Genomic DNA, 22,327 nt, shown 5'->3' on the forward strand with positions numbered 1-22,327 from the left:
AAATTTTCTTCAACTAATTCTATGTCTGGAAATGAGTCCTTAGAGCACTACAAACAACTTCCTAAAATTGCAAGATTCGATGTCTTCATTACTCCAAAATATAACTCCTCTAGAAGGTGCATGTTCATTTCGGCACCTGGTCTATTCAGAATGCAAAGAGAAACTAAACAATCAGAGAAGGAAGCAAAGAAAATAACTATGCTAAGGATATCCACCTTGACTTATTTTTAATCTTCCTTCCTTTTTAAAAGAAGAATGAAAAAGTTCAGTGTCCAAAGTGAGGAAGAAAGGGGCTAAAAACACAATATAATGTTAATAGTATCCCCCCAAAATACATTTGGACTGCTTTTGAGGAAAATGAATCCCCTTACAATTTAGCACTAAAAACACAAACAATAACAAAAGTACTTAATCATCAAAAATCATTTTTAAATGTCTAGTGTGGCCACGTTTTCACAACATACTGGATAGACATGACAGCTGCCTACAATCTCGCTATTTTCCTACCAAAGCACTTGGTACAACAGCTAGTACATGGTAGTTACTGGGTAAATGTTAGTTCCTCCTCCACCTACTACTAGTGCACCTATACAAATTTCCAGTGGTTGACCACATATCTCCATTTGCCATGTTTTGACCAAGAGAATACAAGGTGGTTATGTTCAGGGTAGAGACAATGAGAAGCATGCTGTGGTAGCTAATTATGGTAGTATATAAGAAGGAGGATCTGGGCAAGAAGGCTGCTACACTTGTGCAGGGCTAGTTGGCCAAGAGAAAATGTTTGGAAAATGGAAGACAAAGAAATAGTAGGAGAAGAAGAAATCGTGACATCATTTCAAGTGTGAGTAACTTAAAGGGAGGGCAGATTCTTCTGATTCGTATTTCCTCATCTCCCAGTGTGCGAAATAAGCCACGACACCCTGATATTCTAAGGTATCTAACTACTACATGTAGTCATCTTCTGAATGAAACATCTAGAAGAAGTTTCCCATTAGCAAACCTCCATGCTTTGTACTATGTGACACTGCAACCTTGGACGCACCGATGGAACAAGCTAGGCACCTGACCCAAAAGCAGCTGGACGTGAGGGGAGAACACCTGCTCATTGGAAGTGGAAAAAGGGCTTGGCCCGTCAGGGTAGTTTTGTGTCAGAAGATGGTGCCATCCCAAATATCGAGACAAGTTCAGACCGGAGATAAGGATATTAACTTACCTAGGGATTTAAAACTCCAACCACCACAGAAAGGGCCAAGAGACAGACAGTAGAGTGGTGACAGAAGCTGAAAGGCACATAACAAAAAGGCAGTCAGCACAACCCACAAGGCAGTGGAAAGCCATGCCTGACAGCTGAGAGTATTTGACAGCCACAGAAATAGGCAGAATCATGGTAGGGAAGAAGTAGAAACAGAAGACAGAACCTGAATCATGAGAACGGTTTACTACTAAAGTTACTTTTGGTACACTAGGGTTGTAAAGAATTCTCAGTATGATCTTTTAGTCAGCTGTGAGGATGGACTGTCTGAGCCCTGATGTGGTTTATTTTGTTTCCTTATTTTCTCACTTACCTTCACAATGCCACAGTGACTTAGGGGAAAATTGAGATGGCTGCTGTTCCTTGCAGCCTGCAGTTTCCAAAAACACACCTACGCATAGGAGAGTAACTAACCACCAGTCATGGTGTACAGCCTCTTCATCACTGTGGTAATGCCATCTGTTGGAGAAGGAGGGACACCCCCAACGTGAGTCAAGAGACACAGGAGCTATATCAGTTAGATTGCCTTTGGCTGCAAGTAATCAGAGAGCCCTGCACCAAACAGACGTTAACAGGATGATGTTTAAATCTCACATTTTAACAAGTCCGCCGGTAGTGCAGATGCTATAGTATGTTACATCAGCTCTGTCTCTCCTCTGTGGTTCCCTGTTCTCTACCCTTCTCTGTCTGTGGACTTCCCCCTCAGGCATGTAGCGTGATTGCTAGCAACAGTTCTGAGAGGCAGAATAAAGTAACGCTTTCCGGAAGCCTTTCCAGAACTACGCCATGTATTTGTGCCTAGACCAATCAGTCTTTGGCAAGGATAATAGGACTGCCAAGACTATCTTAGATCAATTAGGACACACCTCCTGTGGGCTGCAATGGGGTCCGCCTTATCGAGAAGGATGGACAAAATCTTGGCTTTGTCAGAAAAAGGAAGAGAAGCAGGGAGCACACGCTCACGGAACCATCCACAAACACGGTCTGTTTCAAGAATCGTATCACACCATACTTGAACACAAGAAAGAAGGAGATCACTGGATATCTTTTCTGAGATCGTGAAGCGTATAACATTACCTTTTTCATTTCTACCAGTAGCAAGGTTCCTAACAACAACGTCTATAATGAACAACACTTATTATTATTATGTTGGCAGTCCTCAAATCAAAGAATATCAATTTCCAATTATCCTTCAACTTTTCCCATATTATTAACTTACGGCACTTAAAACTAACAGGCCACTAACCAATTTATCAAATATTGATTGAGTGCCTACTATATGCCAGTCGCTGTGCTAGAAGCTACAGAGAGAGCAGCAAGCAACGTACATCTCCTTGCCTCATAACCCAGCAGTACTTAGTCAGCTTCCAGAGGGGCCCACTCCTCCTCTCTCCATACTACACAACATAGGAGAGGCTTATTCACCATGGCGTCCCCGGAACCTAACATATGGTTGATACATATTGACTTTTGAAAGGATAAGCAATACAAGGGAATAATAATAAGACGAGGAGAAAGGATGAGGGACCAAAAGACGAATCCTGTTAAAATGAAGTCATGAGACTGTTCCTACTGCATTTTTGTGTTGCCAGTAAATTATCTCTGAAAGCACTTTAATTGTGTGTACTTAAATGTCTGAACTATAGCAATAGCATTTTAAATGTTTATTTTGGCCCAATGTGATTATTTTTAAGGAAAATACTCATTTGAATAAAGAAGTTATGGCACACTTGTCACCTAAAATGTGTTATTACATTATTGTATTCAAACCTTAAAATTGTTTCTCAAAAGGAAAAACAGTACTCTAGTGACAGTTGTAATCTACCACTCAATGACAACATGAAGAACCTGGGCCTGAGATGGAAGTTTGTTCTATGCATTAGGGATCAAACTCAGCCCTGGGTACATTTAAGTTTGGCGAAAGCAAGGCTTTGAGGCCTTTTGACGGTGAGAAGAGATCAAAGGATGAAAATTTCAGTGCAAATCAAGGTTTGCTCTTAAGGTCTGCCCTTACATAGCATCAGGATATGAATGAAACATCTGGTACTGATGAGATGGCAGCTCGACTCAGCCTTTTTGTCTGAAGGCAGCAGAAGGGGTGAGAAATTGTTTGCTACATGGCAACTTGCATTAGCAAAAAAAGCAGATACCTCCACGATCGTTTCGTAAGATGTCATCAAGTGGCCCTACGGACCCCACAAAACACTCCTTAAAAATGCCTGGGGTCTAGGCTGGCATGTGCATACAGTGAGACAACGAATTTTACCGGATCTGTACTGTTGGAACTCAACCAGGAGTTGGGAGGGGTGCAAGGCGTAGCACTCCAAAATCTTATGACTATAGACTATCTACGGTTAAAAGAACATATGGGATGTGAACAGATCCCAGAAATGGGCTGCTTTAATTTGTCTGATTTCTCTCAGACTGTTCAAGTACAGTTGGACAATATCCATCATATCATAGACAAATTTTCACAAATGCCTAGGGTGCCTAAATGGTTTTCTTGGCTTCACTGGAGATGGATGGTAATTATAGATTTGCTTTGTTTATGTCACCGTATTCCTATTATGTTAATATATGTGTGCAAATTAGTTAGTAGTTTAAAACCTATACATACTTAAGGTACTCTACAAGAAGATATGTCAAAGAAATAATCAATCCTCCCATGTTGCCTTCCATATGCTACATCTGTAGCTTTTCTTCTTTCTTCCTAATTACAACCCTTAAATCGAATTCGTGCCTCATATCGAATTTACCGAGTATCATAATTCCTCCAGGTGGTAAAGCTACCTCGAGACAAGTGCTGGGCATAGAAGCCACAGGGCATAAATCTGCAAAGAAGTAAAAAGCTAACCTTTTCAAACAATATGGCTTCTCTCTCACTTACCACTTTACATTTCCCTGTATGGCCCTGGAAGATGACTGGTTAGCCAGAGACGGGTAAGATTCCTCAAGGGAGGAACAACCTAAGACAGACACAGTAGCAGGGGGGCCATCAGGTGAGAATTTGGGGATCAACAGAGGTGAGGCTCAGAACCTCAACCCCCTGCTTTGAGAGAAATCTTCTGCATCCATGGATAAGTTTTGCTGCCCTTGTCTAGCCTGGATTAATACTTAGTCCATAGGCACACACCTGATCATCTGATCATCTACATTTGCCCTCTTACAGCACTAAACTATGTTTTCTACCTTTATCTTGCATCTACCTACCACTTCAGCATTTTATTAAAAATAAAAATAATAATAATAATAATAATAATAAAGGGAGAAATGTGGGATCAACATATAAATCAAGTAGAAAAATCAAACGAATATTCAAATTTGACCTGATTGTTTATAGGTCATAATGCGTAATCAAAACTGAAAGTTTCTGTGATGAATGCCCTTGTACTGTTCACCATGTAAGAATTTATTCACTATGTAAGAATTCGTTCACCATGTAAGAACTTGTTCGTTATGCTTCAGAAGATTGGAGACTGACGAGAATTAGACTTGAGATGGATTAATGATTTTACATTGAGCATTGACCCCCCTATACTGAATTTTATTGTTGTTAACAACCATTTGATCAATAAATATGAGAGATGCCCTCTCAAAAAAAAAAAAAATGGATGGATATCTGGGCTGTTCAGTGTTTGAATAAAGCTGTTATTAACATGTGAAAAAAAAAAATGCCTGGGAAAATCTCCGCAGGAAGGACAGAAATCAGAATGAGCCTATTCTAATGAAGGTATTATTTCCAGTTCTAATTTGTTTTTCTGTGAAAATGAAATGGGAATTATGAAAGTAAGCTAAGAACTATAATTGTATTACTAAAGCACAATTTTCTCTATTATCCTGACTAACCAATTTACGTACTGAAGAGGAGCAGAACCTGTCACCCCAAAACATGCCTCTTTGGCATAGGTTTACTTTTAGTGTGTTTTGAAGAAGCTGCAGATTCAGAAGAAGCTCTTCACCTCCCCTTCAACTACTTACATATACACTGGAAAGGGGGCCTGTATGGGGAGAAGAGCTGTTACTAGAGATACTTTTTTACCTAAGAAACTTACCTGCATAACAGGGCAATCTTTATTTTCCAAACATCAACTTCACCTCCCTGCCAATGGCCTTCCTTCTTTTTCTATCACCGGACCCCCCCTACCCTTTTCCTTAGCTCGGGATGTTATATAAGCCTCAATTACTTGGTTGGCCTTTGGGTCACGTATTTTCATGAGACTATGTTTGTAAAAAATGCATTTTTCTGTTAATCTGTCTTACATCAACTTAATTATTTGACCAGCCAAAGAATCTAGAGGAAAGGAAACTTTTTCTGGCCCTTCCATATACTTTGAAAATCTTTGTAGCATGTAGATGTAGGAGAGAAAAAAAAAAAAAATCTTCCCTTTACTGCTCCACGTCTGAGCTGGGGCCCTTGTCACAAAAGACAAATTACAAGTGAAAAACAAACACAAGTTTATTAACTTGTGTATCTCAGATGTACATTGGACAAAAACAGGGACAGTGAATAACTCAAAGAAGTGGTTCAGAATTTTAATTTATATACCGTGTCCTGCTAAAACAGAGGAAAAAGGATGTGGGGGGGAGGCAAGTTAAGGGAAGGTGACAAGGAAAAGTAAGGTAAGCAAACACGAGGGAAGTTTGTTATGCAGATTTAAAGGGATGTCTTCTCCATAGACAGAGTTTCTAGAGATTTCTAGAGATTTGTGGTCATCCTTTTCCTGGTACAGAAAAAGAGACACCTTTACAAATACAAATTTCCTTTATAAATGTAAAGTTCCCTTACAGAAGGGTAAGTTATTCTGTTTTCAGAATTCTCCTAAGTCTGCTGTTCCTCAAAATAATCACCTCAAAATCATTCTTATGCCAAAAAGGCATATTTGGGGTGGCATACGCTGCTCTCCTGTATGGATCTATCATCTTAGTTTATTAAGTGTGGTACTTGCGGTCATTTCCAAAAAAGTAAAATAAATAAAACAGAAACAGATCCTTGGCTAGGAACGACTTATCGTTTGATTGGTAAAATCCAGCGTAACTTAATTTTCATTTACAGCACCCTGGCCAGTAATAAAATTCATTGCAAGCACAGGAGTTCCTGAACTGTGTTGAGATTTAAAGTAAGTCTTTTAACATCTCCCAGTAACAGAACGAATGGTTAAAAATATGAAAATCAATTTACTTGAAAAACCTTGTTTTTATGACCAAATTGATTTACTGTGTATTTTATACCTCTTTCCCTTCCATCTTCCTCCCCTCCCTCATTGCCATGCTAACCCTTTTTCCTGCCTCCACTTCTAACTCAGTGACTGGGATATTACATAATACCCCCAACCAACATGCTCTTTGGCATCCCTAATGATTTATTACATCCTTTCTCCTTCTTTGCTAACCCAACTGACCGAAGCCCCCTCCATCTAAAGGTAGACAGCTCTCTTTGACTGTGGGTGGTCCTTTCCATTCAAGAGGAGGTATGATATTCCTTAAATCACCTCTATCCTAATGAAAAGTAATGACTGAGGCATTTGGGTCAAATTTTGAAAGCAAAAATAACCTCTGGACCCTGGCATCAGTGCCTTCCTAGTGCCTTCTTCCTGTTTTGCCCATTTATCCACTCAACAACTTTTACATGGTTAATGTGCCATTCAAGGTACCAGGACTACAACAATGAACGAACGGGACAGACCAAAGTCCTTACTCTCACACAACTTACATTCTAGTTGGGGATACAGCTAATACACAAACAAACAAACAAACAAACAAACAAAATACCTTATATTCTACGCAGTGGTACATACTAATAAAGGGAACTACTGAAATGTCCTAAAGCAAGTGACATAATAGCCAGAGAATGAATGAGGGAGAGAGGCAAGAGAAGGTCATCAGTCAACAGCCGCGTACCCTAGTACCCTAGCTAACCAGGAACTCCACATTCCTGGATGAAGTCATTTTAACAATCATCCAGAAGGTCCACAGAACCACCACATCTCCCTCGTGAGTGAACAGTGTCTAACCAGAATCAACAACCAATCTATGAGCCTCCTCTGCGGACTAAACACCTGTCCCTGGACTTTCCCTACTTCACATTAGCCCACCTTCCTTATTTGCAGCCAATGTAAATTCAGACAACTTTCTTTCCTTGAGATTCCTTATAATTGTGCCCTGTTTCTTGAGCCTGGTGGACAGATTGTTTCTGTGAACTGGCCTTGCTGCTGCTGAAGTAGAAACTTCCTGTCCCAGTACTCAGTCTTTATCTGGCTAGCATCTGTAAAAACATAGTAAGTTCGTTTGCTATCAGAGATCTCTCATTCTCTAGAGTTTTAGATTTGTCAGTGCTAAGAAGACAAAAATAAAGCAGGGAAAGGAATATGAAAAGTGTGTGTGTGTCAGGGGTGGGGCAAGTTAAAAACTGAAACAGCATGCTCTCCAGAGACTCAGTGTAAGAGTGACATACGAGGAAACATCTGGAAGTGAGGAAAAAGCCAGGCAATTCTTTTCAGAAGATCCAGGAAGAGGAATCAAGTTAAGACACATTTCTAAGGATAATTCCTTGCTCGTCCAAAATTTAAGGACCTTAGCTGAGATAAACAGAGGTATTTAATTAGCATGCAGTCCGATGCTCCCCTACACCGACCGTGATCCAGACCTGCCCAAACTCCTCCCAGAGCAATCATCGTCCCTTAAAGTCTGTATCAAAAGGAATCATCCTCCTACCCCACCCCCCAACAGCCATACAGACAAGACAAGCACTATGACTCTATCTGCTAAAGGGGAGCAGAATAGGCCATCCCAAAATGTGTCTTTTTGGCATAAGGATTATACCGAGCCCATTATTTTTAAGCAGCAGCAGACACGGGAGAAGCTCTGAAAACTAAGTAGAAGTTACCCTCTTGTGAGGGACATTTACGTTTACACGGAAAATCTCCACTTGTAAAGGTGTTTCCCTCTCAGCTGCAGGAAGAGGAAGATGGACCAATCTTTAGAAACTCTTATCAGTGGAGGAGGCACTGGCTTCAATCTGTGTAACAACCCTACCCTTGTTTACTGTGCTTTTCCTGGTAACCTTCCACACCCGGCTCCCCATTCCCAGCATCTTTTGTCTTTAGCTGGAGATGGTATCTAAGGTGGTAACTTGAGGCATCTGGGGGACTTACTCAGTTTTCCTGGGCATCTCCCATATACATGGGAGGCATACATGTTATTAAACTTCGTTCACATTTTCCGGGTTAATCTGCCCTATAATAACAGGGGCTCTGAGCCAAGAACGTAGCAGGGTAGAAGGAAAATTTATTGTTTCCCCTACACTATCACTTCGTATTAGCTATTAGTTTTCAGGTAGCATTTTTCAGTCTTCAATTTACTCTGTCACCTATAGGCTATGTGCTGTAGACAGCTGTCAATTAGACAAAGACTAACGTACCACTCGTCCAAACATGGAGTAAGTATCCAGGCCAACAGACTTGTCTTCTCTGACAGGTACTAATTGACATCAGGCCAGAAAGCACCCGCCCCCACCCCCGTCTAATGCAAGAGAACTCAGCGGGCCCCTCAAACACAACTTGACAAAATAACGGTGTGGTGATAGCTTAGTCGTTAACACAAACTAAGAACTGTACATAGGCTCCTATGTATTCTTTCCTAAAACCAGTTGTCAACATGCTGAAAAGTGTACACACAAGAAAAATGTCAAGTGTTTATCACAGACGGGCACTGGAACCAATGATATGTGCATAGAGGAGCAAAGAGTAAGTACTCCTTACTCCTCCATGGTTCTCAAAAAAAGCTTCAGGATCAAAGATTTAGCCAATTGTGGGGTTTTTCGTGAAAAAAAAGTTACCACTTCCATTTTTGTATTGTTTTTCTCCAATAAATACATGGGTGTAATAATCTGGAACAAAATTTTTAAACTGTTGGTTGTGCTCACCGCCAACCAGAGAAATTCCATTTCTAATTATGTCATGGCAACCAAATGTGAAATCACTAGATTAAATGAAAAGGAGAACACATATTTAACTCCCAGGTACATTTAGCAATGTGCAGTCAACTCCCACATCATTAATCTAGGAGTACAAAATTAAATCGCATAGCTTGTCCAAGAGCACAGAAGAGCCCCTGACAACTAGAACACAACTAGAGGAAACAAACACCAAAGTCCTGGTTAACTGGGCCAAGCATACATGGCAAGCCTTTGTCCCTACCACATGATACTGTGTTTTGCTTTCAGGTACTGAAACTAAAATCCTAACCTTGAACTGCTTCTCTCATGAACAACACTGCACAGGTAGGTATAGATTGTAATCGCTTCAAACCTACGTCATGTCTCAAAAGGTGCCATGTTGTCTGCTCAAAGGCACTGAAATAAGATGGAAACACAAATATATTCCAAGTCACGTAGTTGCAAAGGGATGAAATCAAACCACTACTGCACTAGTCTGTGGATTAATGTTGCCTTTTGCTGTCAATTCCAGCAAACACTACATCAAATTTGTAGCTCGGGCCAATTCACGCTGTAAAGTTCACTCTCCCATTTTTGCCTCCAGGAAGCCTATTCCACAGTTTATGAAGCTGGATAGACAACAGGTATACATAACCTCAGGAAAGCTAAGGGGCATCACATTCACTGGTATGGGTCAGTGGTCAAATTATTTTCCTCACAGTGAAGAAAAATTTTTCCATTTGAAGATTTTTACTCTATATATAGTAGGTTTGGGGAATGTGCAGTTCTGTGCATCAGTCGGTTAAAAAACAAAGGAACTGTTACGATCAACCTCTTCGAAGCAGGCATCCCAAAGGCTTATTACATTATTTTTAATATTTCTAAAATTCCATAAAAGAACAGATATAGCTCAGTTAAGAACAAATTCAAAATCCTAGGAGTAGGCGTCATTAAACATGCATACAGAACACCCAGACAGCCACTCAAAACATTGGGATTAAAGAAAAGAGGCTATGACTTCTACAGAGAAATGTAAAAATCAAAAATACTGTCTTTCATCTGAAGTATAGACTACCAGAAGCATAAGCTTAAAGGGTTTTTAAGCAGCATAAATCAGTCAGGCAGACTGCAACAAACTGACCTCTACCTGTCAGGACCAAAGCAGAAGGTACTGCCGAGGCCTGCGGGGAAAGGCGGGAGACGTGCAGGGCCAGAGGCGTACCGCCGCAACTTCGTTGTTCCCCAGCTGGGCTGCAATGCAGGATGGAGCTCAGACACATGGGGAAAAATGTTTGTTGCTCATCCCACTTAAGTTCTAAGAAGTAGCCAAATAGCTCTTTTCTTACCACTATGCCTGGCTCCCAGCCTGTAAGGAATGCCATGGTCTATAACAATATTCTCTGATTAAATCTCCCCCTGCAAATAGTCCAAGATGCTTCTCACAGACGCTGAATAGACCTCCTAGAACCTTACGGCCCAGGTATAAAGCTAACAATAGTAAAAAAAAAAAAAAAAATTAAAAATATCTCATTCCTGCAAAAGGTTTGTGTTTCCTTTGATGGTTTCTGCTGTTTCTGGCTGTGATGGTACAACTAATCCTGTAGCCAAGAGATTTTGCTACCTTCCCACTAGGGGGAGCTACAGGAACAAGATAGAAAAAGCCAGATGTGGTTCACTGCTAAGCCTATCTTTCCTTTCCAATTTGTTTCGAGTAGGCAATGGTCAGCATTGTGTTGGAGCCCCACAAATATGTTCCAAGTAATTCTAACCAATGTCCTTTGAGCACCGACTATGAGTATAGCCCATGGCTAGATACAGTGAGGGACAAAGAGAAAAGTAACACATAAACCTGCTCTCAAGTGGCTTATAAATCAGTGGCTCATGGGGATGGTGGGGGAGGGAAAGGAGGATAATATGCTTAGAACCAACCACCTGCATTAGAGCATACAGTGTGATAAACGACACAACAAATGTGAAAACAAAATGATATTCTATGGATAGGCAGGATAAATCATACTTGGGTAGGGAGAAAAACAGGAGTTAGGAAAAAGTATGAGTACCTCAGCACTGTGACTGCTGGGAAGCATGCCAGTGCTTACTATAGTGACCTCAGGGACAAAAAAATCACTCAGGAGTTTGGGACCTACTTTTGCTGGGTGGTTTCTCAATGTCCAGAACCAGGAGCAGATGGTCTCTGCCAACTGTAGAAAGCTTTTATATGCCAGGGACCTGACTCCAATGGATGCTTTGGGAGGCCTGCTGCCCCACCCACAGCTGGTCTAATTTTATGCCAATGTGGAGGGTGCTTTTGGATGACATTAACATTTAAATCAGTGAATTCTGAGTAAATTGTCCTCCATAACCAGAGAGGGCCTTATCCAATCACTTGAAGGCCTGAACAGAACAAAAGACCAGCCTCCCTGAGCAAGAGGGAATTCTCCAGAAGATTGCTTTTGGACTTTTTCTGCATCATCAGCTCTCATGGATCAACAGCCTGCCAGCCCACACTGTTGAATTTAGACCTGCCAGCCTCCATAAGCACGTGAGCCAATACCTTATAGTAAATCTTCACACACACACACACACACACACACACACACACACACACACACACTCACCCTTTTGGTTGTTTCTCTGGAGAACCCTGGCTAATTATAATGAGTCTTTGGCATGCAGCATGCAGCTCAGATTTGTGTATAAGAGTAATATATGAGCTGGTAGCTAGAATTATCATGTATATAAATGCTGAATCACTGTGTTGTACACCTGAAACTAATGTAATACTGTGTGTCAACTACCCTTCAATAAAAAATAATTATCTACAAAAAAAAAAAGAGTAATATATGATAGTAAGAGTCCAGGCACTACAATGTTTCTTATCATATGTGGCTCTCACTATAAACCCAGTCAAACAAATGATCAGCTTATCCTTATCATTCTCCAACTGTGAGAAGTTCAGGTCCTGGGGGTATAAAAACGGCAACAGGAGCAAGCACTTTCACCTATGGTGAACTTGGGGAGTTAAGACAAACTTGAGTTCCCATCATAGTTCAACTATGTTCTAGCTATCTGGATTTAGGAAGGTTTCTCTGAGGTTTAATTTCCACATCTGTAACATGAGACTATTAATACCTATAGCACATAAATAAGATAATGCATATGAAGTATTTACTGTTTAGAAGGCATGCTCCAACTTTTTTTAATTGCCCATATAGCCACCTACAGTCTACAATTTACATCTTCTTACATTGTTTTAACATATGCCCACCCATATATCCATCTTACTTTTAGTAGTTTTAATCCAGGGCAAAGAACTATAAAACTCCTGCTATCCCCAAATGTTAGGGAAACTTTCCTAAGAGCCCAGTTGATTCAGTTTTCCAAGAATGGGAGAGTATCTTGGGCCACAAGTCAGGCACATTGCCCATGTGCTGTCTCACTGCAGAGAGTAAAGTCAGAGCCTTCATCTACCCTTCCTGAAACCTTCCAAGGAAAGCATATACCATATAACAGCATACAGGTCCTCGTTACTATAATAAAAACACTTTTTATTGAGGAAAACTTACATTTCTCATTACTTTTCCTAGATACTCAAAATAAATAAATAAATGCAGTAAGTAAATTCACTAAATTGAGACGTTTTCTGGCTTACATTCACTTCTGTGGCTATCTAAGGGAATCTGTATATAGAGTTCAGAGGAGATCAAGACATGAAGGGGACATATGTGGTGATGGTGACGGTGGAGGTGACTCTGGAGCCTGACAGCTGTAATTACCACCGTCTTATGTAGGGCTTCATTTGGGTTTCTTCTTACTTTCTCACTTCCCTGGACAGCGAGGTCCTACTCCTTCCCTCAAGTGCCTACTCTGTGTTCTACTTTTCTGGACAATGTTTCTCAATGTATGGCATATAGTATATACATTAGACTCTCCTGGGCTACAAGGTTCCAGGGCTCCAACTCAGATCTACTGAAAGTGAATCGTGAAGTTATACTTAGAAGGAACCACTCACATGCTTCTACTGTACCCTGAAGTTTCATAATCACTACTCTAGAGCAGAGGTGGATGTTCCATGAGAGTAATGAAGCTTTAGGGCTCCCAACGTGCCTGAATCCCTTCCAAGACCCTTTACCTAATTTGTATTGGTAAATGTTTACTCTTTTTCTTAAAGAGCCCTCCTCTAAACTGTGTAAATTAAGGTCCCACAATACCGGGATGCATCCCTGCTCTGGACCCTACTTGCAAAGAGAGTCAAGCCCAAATAATTTAAATTATTAGATGATAAGAAACCTTACCACATACCCCCTGCATGGTGTATTTCCATTTTAGTAAAGATCTTTTGAGAGATTGAAATTTTCAAGAGCCAAAGGAATAAACTGCACAACAGACGAACTGCTGGTACTGTGCTGAGCACTGGAAGGAATAGGTACAGCCCCTTATCAGCAACACCTCAAATCAAACTGGGTTTGCAGCAGATCTTCGACCTTCTTGTGAGGCTGGCCATAGACCCCCAGATAACGGACCTGTTCAAAGAAAGTTCATTAATACTGAGCTATTTGTACTTGCTAGCTCTTCTTCCATTCTGCAAAAAACTAAGAAAACAATGCAGATGAATAAAAAAACAAGACCCATCTACATGCTACCTAAAAGAGACTCACTTTAAACCCAAAGACACACACAGACTAAAAGTGAAGGGATGGAAAAAGATACTTCATGCAAACAATAGGGAGAAAAAAGCAGGAGTTGCAGTGCTTATATCAGACAAAATAGACTTCAAAACAAAGAAAGTCACAAGAGACAAAGAAGGACATTATATAGCAATAAAAGGATCAATCCAACAAGAAGATATAACCATTATAAATATCTATGCTTCCCAACACAGGAGCACCTACACATGTGAAACAAATACTAACTGAATTAAAAGGGGAAATAGAATGCAATGTTTTCATTCTAGACTTCAACACGCCACTCTCTCTGAAGGACAGATCCACCAGACAGAAAATACCTAAGGACACAGAGGCACAGTACAACACATTAGAACAGCTGGACCTAACAGACATCTACAGAACTCTACACCCAGAAGCAGCAGAATACACATTCTTCTCAAGTGCACATGGAGCATTTTCAAGAACAGATCATATACTAGGCCACAAAAAGAGCCTCAGTAAATTCAAAAACACTGAAACTGTACCAACCCGTTTCTCAAGACCACAAAGGTATAAAACTAAAAATAAATTACCCAAAGAAAACGAAAAAGCCCACAAACACATGGAGGCTTCACAACCTGCTCCTAAATAACCAATGGATCAATGACCAAATAAAAACAGAGAACCAGCAATAATATAGGCAGACAAATGACAAAAATAATTCAACACCGCAAAATCTGTGGGACACAGAGAAGGCCGTGCTAAGAGGAAAGTATATTGCAATGTAGGCCTACTTCAGAAAAGAAGTACGATCCCATATGAGCAGTCTGAACTCTCAATTAACGAAACTTGAAAAAGAACAAATGAGGCCCAAAGTCAGTAGAAAGAGCGATGTAATAAAGAATAGAGCAGAAATAAATAAAATTGAGAGGAATAAAACAATAGAAAGAATCAATGAAAGCAAAAGCTGGTTCTTTGAGAAAATAAACAAAATAGATAAAGCCCTAGCCAGACTTAGCAAGAAAAAGAGTCTACTCACACAAACAGAATCAGAAATGAGAAAGGAAAAATCACTATGGACACCACAGAAATACAAAGAAGTATTAGAGAATACTATGAAAAACTATATGCTAACAAACTGGATAACCTAGAAGAAATGGACAACTTTCTAGAAAAATACAACCATCCAAGGATGACCCAGGAAAAAACAGTAAATCTGAACATACCAATTACCAGTGACAAAACTGAACTGGTAATCAAAAAACTACCTAAGAACAAAACCCCCCCTGGTCGAGATGGCTTCACTGTTGAATTTTATCAAACATTTAGGTAAGACCTAATATCCATCCTCCTTAAAGTTTTCCAAAGAGTAGAAGAAGAGGGAACACTTCCAAACTCATTCTATGAGGCCAGCATCACTCAAATACAAAAACCAGGCAAAGACACCATAAAAAATGAAAGTTACAGACCAATATCCCTGATGGGACATAGATGCAAAAATACTCAAGAAAATATTAGCAAACCAAATTCAAAAATACATCAAAAAGACCATCCATCATGATCAAATACGATTTGTTCCAGGGACGCAAGGATTATACAACATTCGAAAATCCATCAACATCATCCACCACATAAAAAAAAAGAAGGAACAAAACCACATGATCATCTCCATAGACGCTGAAAAAGCATTTGACAAAATTCAACATCCATTCGTGATAAAAACTCTCAACAAAATGGGCAGAGAGGGCAAGTACCTCAACATAATAAAGGCCATATGTGACAAACCCACAGCCAACATCATACTGAACAGCGAGAAACTGAAAGCTTTTCCTTTAAGATCGGGAACAAGACAAGGATGCCCACTCTCCCCAGTTTTATGCAAAATAGTACTGGTGGTCCTGGCCACAGCAATCAGACAATACAAAGAAATAAAAGGCATCCAGATTGGCAAGAAAGACGTTAAACTGTCCCTGTTTGCAGATGACATGATATTGTACATAAAAAACCCTAAGGAATCCACTCCAAAACTACTAGATCTAATATCTGAATTCAGCAAACTTGCAGGATACAAAATTAATATGCAGAAATCTGTGCTATTTCTATACACTAACAATGAGCTAGCAGGAAGAGAAATCAGGAGAACAATTCCATTCACGGTTGCATCAAAAAGAATAAAATACCTAGGAATAAACCGAACCAAGGAAGTGAAAGACCTATACTCTGAAAACTCCAAGACACTCATGAGAGAAGTTAAAGAAGATACCAATAAGTGGAAACATCCCGTGCTCATGGATAGGAAGAATTAATATTGTCAAAATGGCCATCCTGCTTAAAGCAATCTACAGATTCAATGCAATTCCTGTCAAAATACCAACAGCATTCTTCAACGAACTAGAGAAAATCGTTCTAAAATTCATATGGACTCACAAAAGACCCTGAAGAGCCAAAGCAATCCTGCCTGAGAAGGAAGAATAAAGCTGGGGGGATTTTGCTCCCCAACTTCAAGCTCTACTACAAAGCCACAGTAATCAAGACAATTTGGTACTGGCACAAGAACAGACCCATTGACCAGTGGTACAGACTAGAGAGCCCTGATATAAACCCAAGCATATATGGTCAATTAATATATGATAAAGGAGCCATGGACATACAATGGGGAAATGACAGCCTCTTCTAAAGCTGGTGTTGGCAAAACTGGACAGCTACGTGCAAGAGAATGAAACTGGATTATTGTTTAACCCCATACACAAAAGAAAACTCAAAACGGATCAAAGACCTGAATGTAAGTCATGACACCATAAAACTCTAAGAAAAAAACATAGGCAAAAATCTCATGGACATAAACATGAGTGACTTCTTCATGAACATATCTCCCTGGGCAAGGGAAACAAAGGCAAAAATGCACTCATGGACTACATCAAAATAAAAATAAAAAGTTCCTGTACCACCAAGGATACCATCAACAGAACAAAAAGGCATTCTACAGTATGGGAGACTATATTTGTAAATGACATATCCAACAAAGGGTTAACATCCAAAATACATAAAGAACTCACACACCTCAACACCCAAAAAGCAAATAACCCGATCAAAAAATGGCAGAGGATATGAAGAGACAGTTCTCCAAAGAAGAAATTCAGATGGCCAACAGACACAGGAAAAGATGCTCCACATCACTAATCATCAGGGAAATGCAAATTAAAACCACAATGAGATATCACCTCACACCACTAAGGATGGCCAGCATCAAAAAGACTAAGAACAACAAATGCTGGCCAGGATGCGGAGAAAGGGGAATCCTCCTACACTGCTGGTGGGAATGTAAGCTAGTTCAACCATTGTGGAAAGCAATAGGGAGGATCCTCAAAAAACTAAAAATGGAAATACCATCTGAGTAGAGGTAATCCCACTCCTTGGAATTTACCCAAAGAATACAACTTCTCAGATTCAAAAAGACATATGCACCCCTATGTTTATCGCAGCACTGTGTACAATAGTCAAGAAATGGAAGCAACCTAAGTGTCCATCAGCAGATGAATGGATAAAGAAGGTGTGGTACACATACACAATGGAATACCATTCAGCCATGAGAAAGAAACAAATCTTACCATTTGCAGTAACATGGATGGAGCTGGAGGATATTAAGCTCAGTGAAATAAGCCAGGCGAAGAAAGACAAGTGCCAAATGATTTCCCTCATTTGTGGAGTATAACAATGAAACAAAACTGAAGGAACAAAACAGCAGCGGACTCAGAGACTCCAAGAAGGGACTAGTGGTTACCAAAGGGGAGGGGTGTGGGAGGGCGGGTCGGGAGGGAGGGACATGGGGATTGAGGGATATTATGTTTAGTACACATGGTGTGGGGGGTCACCGGGAAAACAGTGTAGCACAGAGAAGGCAAACAGTGAATCTGTGGCACCTTACTACACTGATGGACAGTGACTGTATCGGGGTATGGGTGGGGACTTGATAATATGGGTGAATGTAGTAACCACATTGTTCTTTCATGTGAAACCTTCGTAAGAGGGTACATCAGTAATACCTTAATAGAATTTTTTTTAAAAAAAAGAAAACAATGCGGAAAGACGCAAACTGGTACTCTCCACTGGTAAGGTTGCCTGCAGGTAACTATGATTTCATGAGAAAGAGAAAGTAGAAGCCATACATACCTAGCAGTGTAAATTCACTGGACAGGAGGGTGACCTTTGTTCTGAACAGATGTCTCAGCATACTAACGCATACTGACTGACATTAATTCGGATCATGAAACATTCCACTTCACAAGTTAAAATCTTAATTAAGAGGAATTTTGTCCTTGAAAGATGACTAGAGAGAAGTAAAGAAGACTGTGACATTTGTACGTTCTCATAGGGAAAAGTGCGTCCAGACCTACTGGTGTGAGTGATGTAAATAGGACTTTCAAGCAGTATGTTTCAATGTAAACACATTTGTCTTTGTGCTAGAAAAACACAATCACTGAGAGATATTTGAGTACAAAAAAGAACACTTTGGGCATTTAAAATAATGTTTTGTTGTACTTCGAGGAAGGAACTAATTTGAATCTAAGAAGTGAATTTTACTGGACTCTCACCACTATTACTAAGGCTTTGCTTGAAATTAGATTTGAGTTTCTATTTACACGAATAGGGACCACGTCATGATGTCCAGGGTGGCCAAAGTGTGTCTCCGTTTCAACTGTGGCCACCACACCAGTTCCCTATTATCTGAAATTTACTGAAACGGTGCAAAATCCAACCATCTCAGTTTTAGTATGTTATATTGATGTGCCATATCACCTCACAGACATTAACAAATTAAATTATATAATTTTTGCTCTGCTCATTTCAAAGCAATTCTACTTCTCCACATTAAAAAATAACATGACTGCCCTGCTAGTGGAACTTATGTTTTACATTTTATTTGTGTTATGGCAGCATTCTCCGTATCATCTTCCGTGGAACTGTGCTCTGTGTTAATGATCAAATAAGTCTGGAAAAGAGGGCATAACCTATCCCCATCCAGAAGAGTCACACCTGACATTATCATAGGAATGCAGTGTAGAATTCGATTTAACATCACTTAACGTAGGCCTTCTTGCTCTAACGTCCCACTTACACTCACACTCCTCTAGGTTTGCCCTTTGACATTCAGATGGTTTGATATTCATCTATTGGCACAATACCTCACAGTTGTGGGAGAGAAATGGTCCTCATTCCTGATCCAGCCCAGTGAACTCATCTGAACCAGTCTCAGCTTCCACACCAGAAAAGAAGGATCAGAGTAGTGATCGCAGATTTACAAAGAATCCCCTGAAGTCCACCATCACATATCCGCACGACCACTACATGCAGATGTTTGAACAGCATGTAGCTAGAAAACAGATTGTTTTCCTGTGGGAAAGAAAACCCATAGGAGAGGGTGTAAGAAAAGATAAACTATTTAATTTGTATTAGAAAAATTGTGTAAAGTGTAGGTTTGAGAATTGGGGATCAGGAGATGGATTTTCCAGTCCAAACGCCTATTATCCTGCTTCCTCTGACAGGATCAAACCAGTGTTACGGCTTTCACTTATAAAAAGGAAAACAAACTAACCTAGTTTCTAATCAGAGTTGAGAAGTATACTTTGGGAAAGCAAATGGAAAACATTTCACAGTAAGCCAATCAGGCTTTTGCCAATCATTAAAAACAAACAACCAAATCCGGATCGACTTAAAAAGCAGATGAATGAAAAGCAGTATCATACCTGCTCCTGCTTCTACCCCAATCCTTTGCAAACTCAACTCTTGAACATTTGTCCCAGCAATCCTGCCATTGACTCGACCTTGGGATCTGTTTGCGCTTTTGTCAATGTTTAAACTCCAACTGACCATCCACATCATTTTACTTGGCTCTCCAACCCTGCTCTTTTCAACTCCTTTTCTCTTGGGGAAGAAATGCCCTGCTGCAGCTCAAAACACACAGTACCTGACCTTCATCATTTCCCATTGATTGGTGACCGTCTGGGCCAGCCTTCCCATACCTACCTCCCACAACAAACATCAAAAATAGGAGGGTGGCCAATAATATTGTTCCATACTACTGCCATTTTAGTTAACCGACCACCTAAAATTACATAGTCAGATTTGCAGGCAGAGTCCAGTAAACTACTCTGGAAATTAAATCAGCAAAAGCAAGGAGGTGAAAATTTTGCCTTGTCAAGCTCTAAACCAGTAGTTCCCAATCTGAGTACCATAGATACTAATCAGTTCTTACAAAGAGTTTGTCAACCCACAAGTACACTACTCTGCTAAGTGGTGAACAATATGTGCTAATATTTTTTAATATATGCAGAAGTTTTTACAGTTATTAACAAAAGAAAAACTCCTTAAGATAATACTGGATTAAAAGAAGCTGCATGACACTGTAACAGAAAAAGAGAATATGGTAGCTATTTTCTTGGAGGCAAAGGTGAAGGGGGCAGAACTATTTTGACAGGTACATGAAATCTTCATCCTTAAAAACTGAGGAGCCACTGCTCTAATCCGTTGAGATGGCAAAGTTCAACTATTTAACAAATGCATCATCTGATAGACTTGTACATTATGCACAATGTGACAAAATGTACTTTAGTCTTAGTATGATGAAAAAGATGAGAAATGAAATGTAATTTTGTTCTGAAGAAACTGAGGACAGAAGCGCCTATGTAATGTATGGTAACAAGTGTTTAAAAGCCTTCTACGACTGCATAATCAAAAATCACTTCAAAGAACGAATGTATTCAAATTGCTATGACATCCCAAATGCTGAGTTGCAATTTAGGCTGAATCAAGAGAGACTTCCTTCTAATTAATGCCTTCCAAATATTCTTAATCCCTATAAACATCATTCAGAGGTAACTACTTACTTTCTACTGTCAGTTTTTGAGAACTTAATCTTTTCTGATTATTTCCAAAGGCTTTCGCATTCATTTAGTCTCTTATGATTTATTATACATTTCTTTCTTGGCATGAAGCCAACCACAACTGCAATGATGGGTTCTTGTATACAAACCTATAAATCTCCCATTCCAGATTTCTATTTCGACCCCTGTCCTTTCTTTTAGGAGCCTGGCTTTCGTTAATGAAAAACCAAAAGGGAAAGGGGGGGAAAAAGTCCTGATAAATAAACAAGGAAATTAAAATAAAAACAGAAGTGAGAAAATGCAGAAGAATAGAGAAACTGTTGTTTTCTGACAACCTGTCCAGTGTTGTAATCCCACCTTCCCACTGGGAGCCTCTCCTCTCTCAAGAGACCCAGCCGTGGAACTACAGCTGATGATGCCCAGAAGGGTCTAAGGACATTCCTCTAGATTAGAGCTACCAGAAGCAAGGCAATTCTATGATTGGGTGTCTCAATGAATTCTACCTAGAGGGAGGGCAAGCCAGATAAGGTTAAAGCTAAACTTGGTTAACTGAGTAGCAATCTTTCATTTTAGCTGAGAGAGGGAGGCCTTTGGTGTTGCATGGGTTGCACAGTGAGCTTATTATCTTCTCCTCCCATTCCAATCTCAGAGTGACCTTGTCTGGTGTTGGCATTCTAGAACAAGGCCTAGTTGTTAGTGATAGTCCAGCTTAAAGTAGCATGCCTGAGACCATGTTGGGAGACCTGTTCCTGGATACCGGAAGTGCCTTTTTTCTTTCCCTCTATAGATTCAGTGCATGGGGCAGAACAGATCTATGATTCCTATGTGCCAATCTTGCCTAGCCCTGAAATGGGATGCCTGAGTCATTATCAAGAAAACTTGGAAATCCTCTTTTACAAAATCAAACAATCAGATCAAAGCAGTACAAAGCAGCATTTACTATATACTAGTGCAATAGTAACTGTAAATTGGAACGCAAGATGAATTTGACAGCTGAAAGAATTAAGTTTGAGGGATCATGCGAAGATGGCGGCGTGAGTAGTTCAGAGGAAATCTCCTCCCCAAAACATATATATTTATGAAAACACAATAAATACAACTATTCCTAAAAGAGACACCAGTGGATGCAGTACAACAGCCAGGATACATGTACATCTGCGAGAACTCAGCATCACACGAAGGGGGTAAGATACAAGCCGCGGCCAGGAGGGACCCGAACGCTCCCCCACCCCAAAACCCGGCGGGAAGAAAGGAGTCAGAATGGGGAGGGAGTGAAAGCCCAGGAGTGCTAAACAACCAGCTCTAGAATTCCGCTCCCAGAACGCAGACACAAGGTGCACAGGGTGCTGGATATTAGAGAAATGGAAAAGCAAAACCTGTGGGCAGGTGCCCGCAACCGGGGCACCTGAGAAAAAAGAAAAGCGAGTGCTTTCTGCAAGTCTTAAAAGAGATACGGACCCCATAACTGGACGAAGGTGTCCCGGCAGCTGGGAATACAGGGGAATCTTAGGCGCCCTAAACGGAGGCACTGCAGCTCTGAAGCCCCTCACAGGACTAGGCAGCCTGCCAGTCGTTCCTCCAACCGGCACGGACCCCGACACACGGGCCCAGTAGC

General features: G+C 40.4%; 1 long non-coding RNA gene across 2 annotated transcripts in view; it reads right to left on the bottom strand.

Moving 5' to 3' along the window:
• LOC108407302 (uncharacterized) overlaps nucleotides 1–22,327 on the bottom strand; it is a 93,558-nt gene that overhangs the window by 55,873 nt on the left and 15,358 nt on the right. The window contains exon 3 of one of the 2 annotated variants that reach the window (XR_005054189.2): nucleotides 19,015–19,222. The exons of the other annotated variant lie outside the window; for it this stretch is intronic. This is a non-coding gene — a long non-coding RNA (uncharacterized lncRNA). The remainder of the gene's footprint in view (nucleotides 1–19,014; nucleotides 19,223–22,327) is intronic. 2 annotated transcript variants of the gene reach the window in all.

Source organism: Manis javanica, chromosome X (assembly GCF_040802235.1).
Source record: "Manis javanica isolate MJ-LG chromosome X, MJ_LKY, whole genome shotgun sequence".
Taxonomy (NCBI): domain Eukaryota; kingdom Metazoa; phylum Chordata; class Mammalia; order Pholidota; family Manidae; genus Manis; species Manis javanica.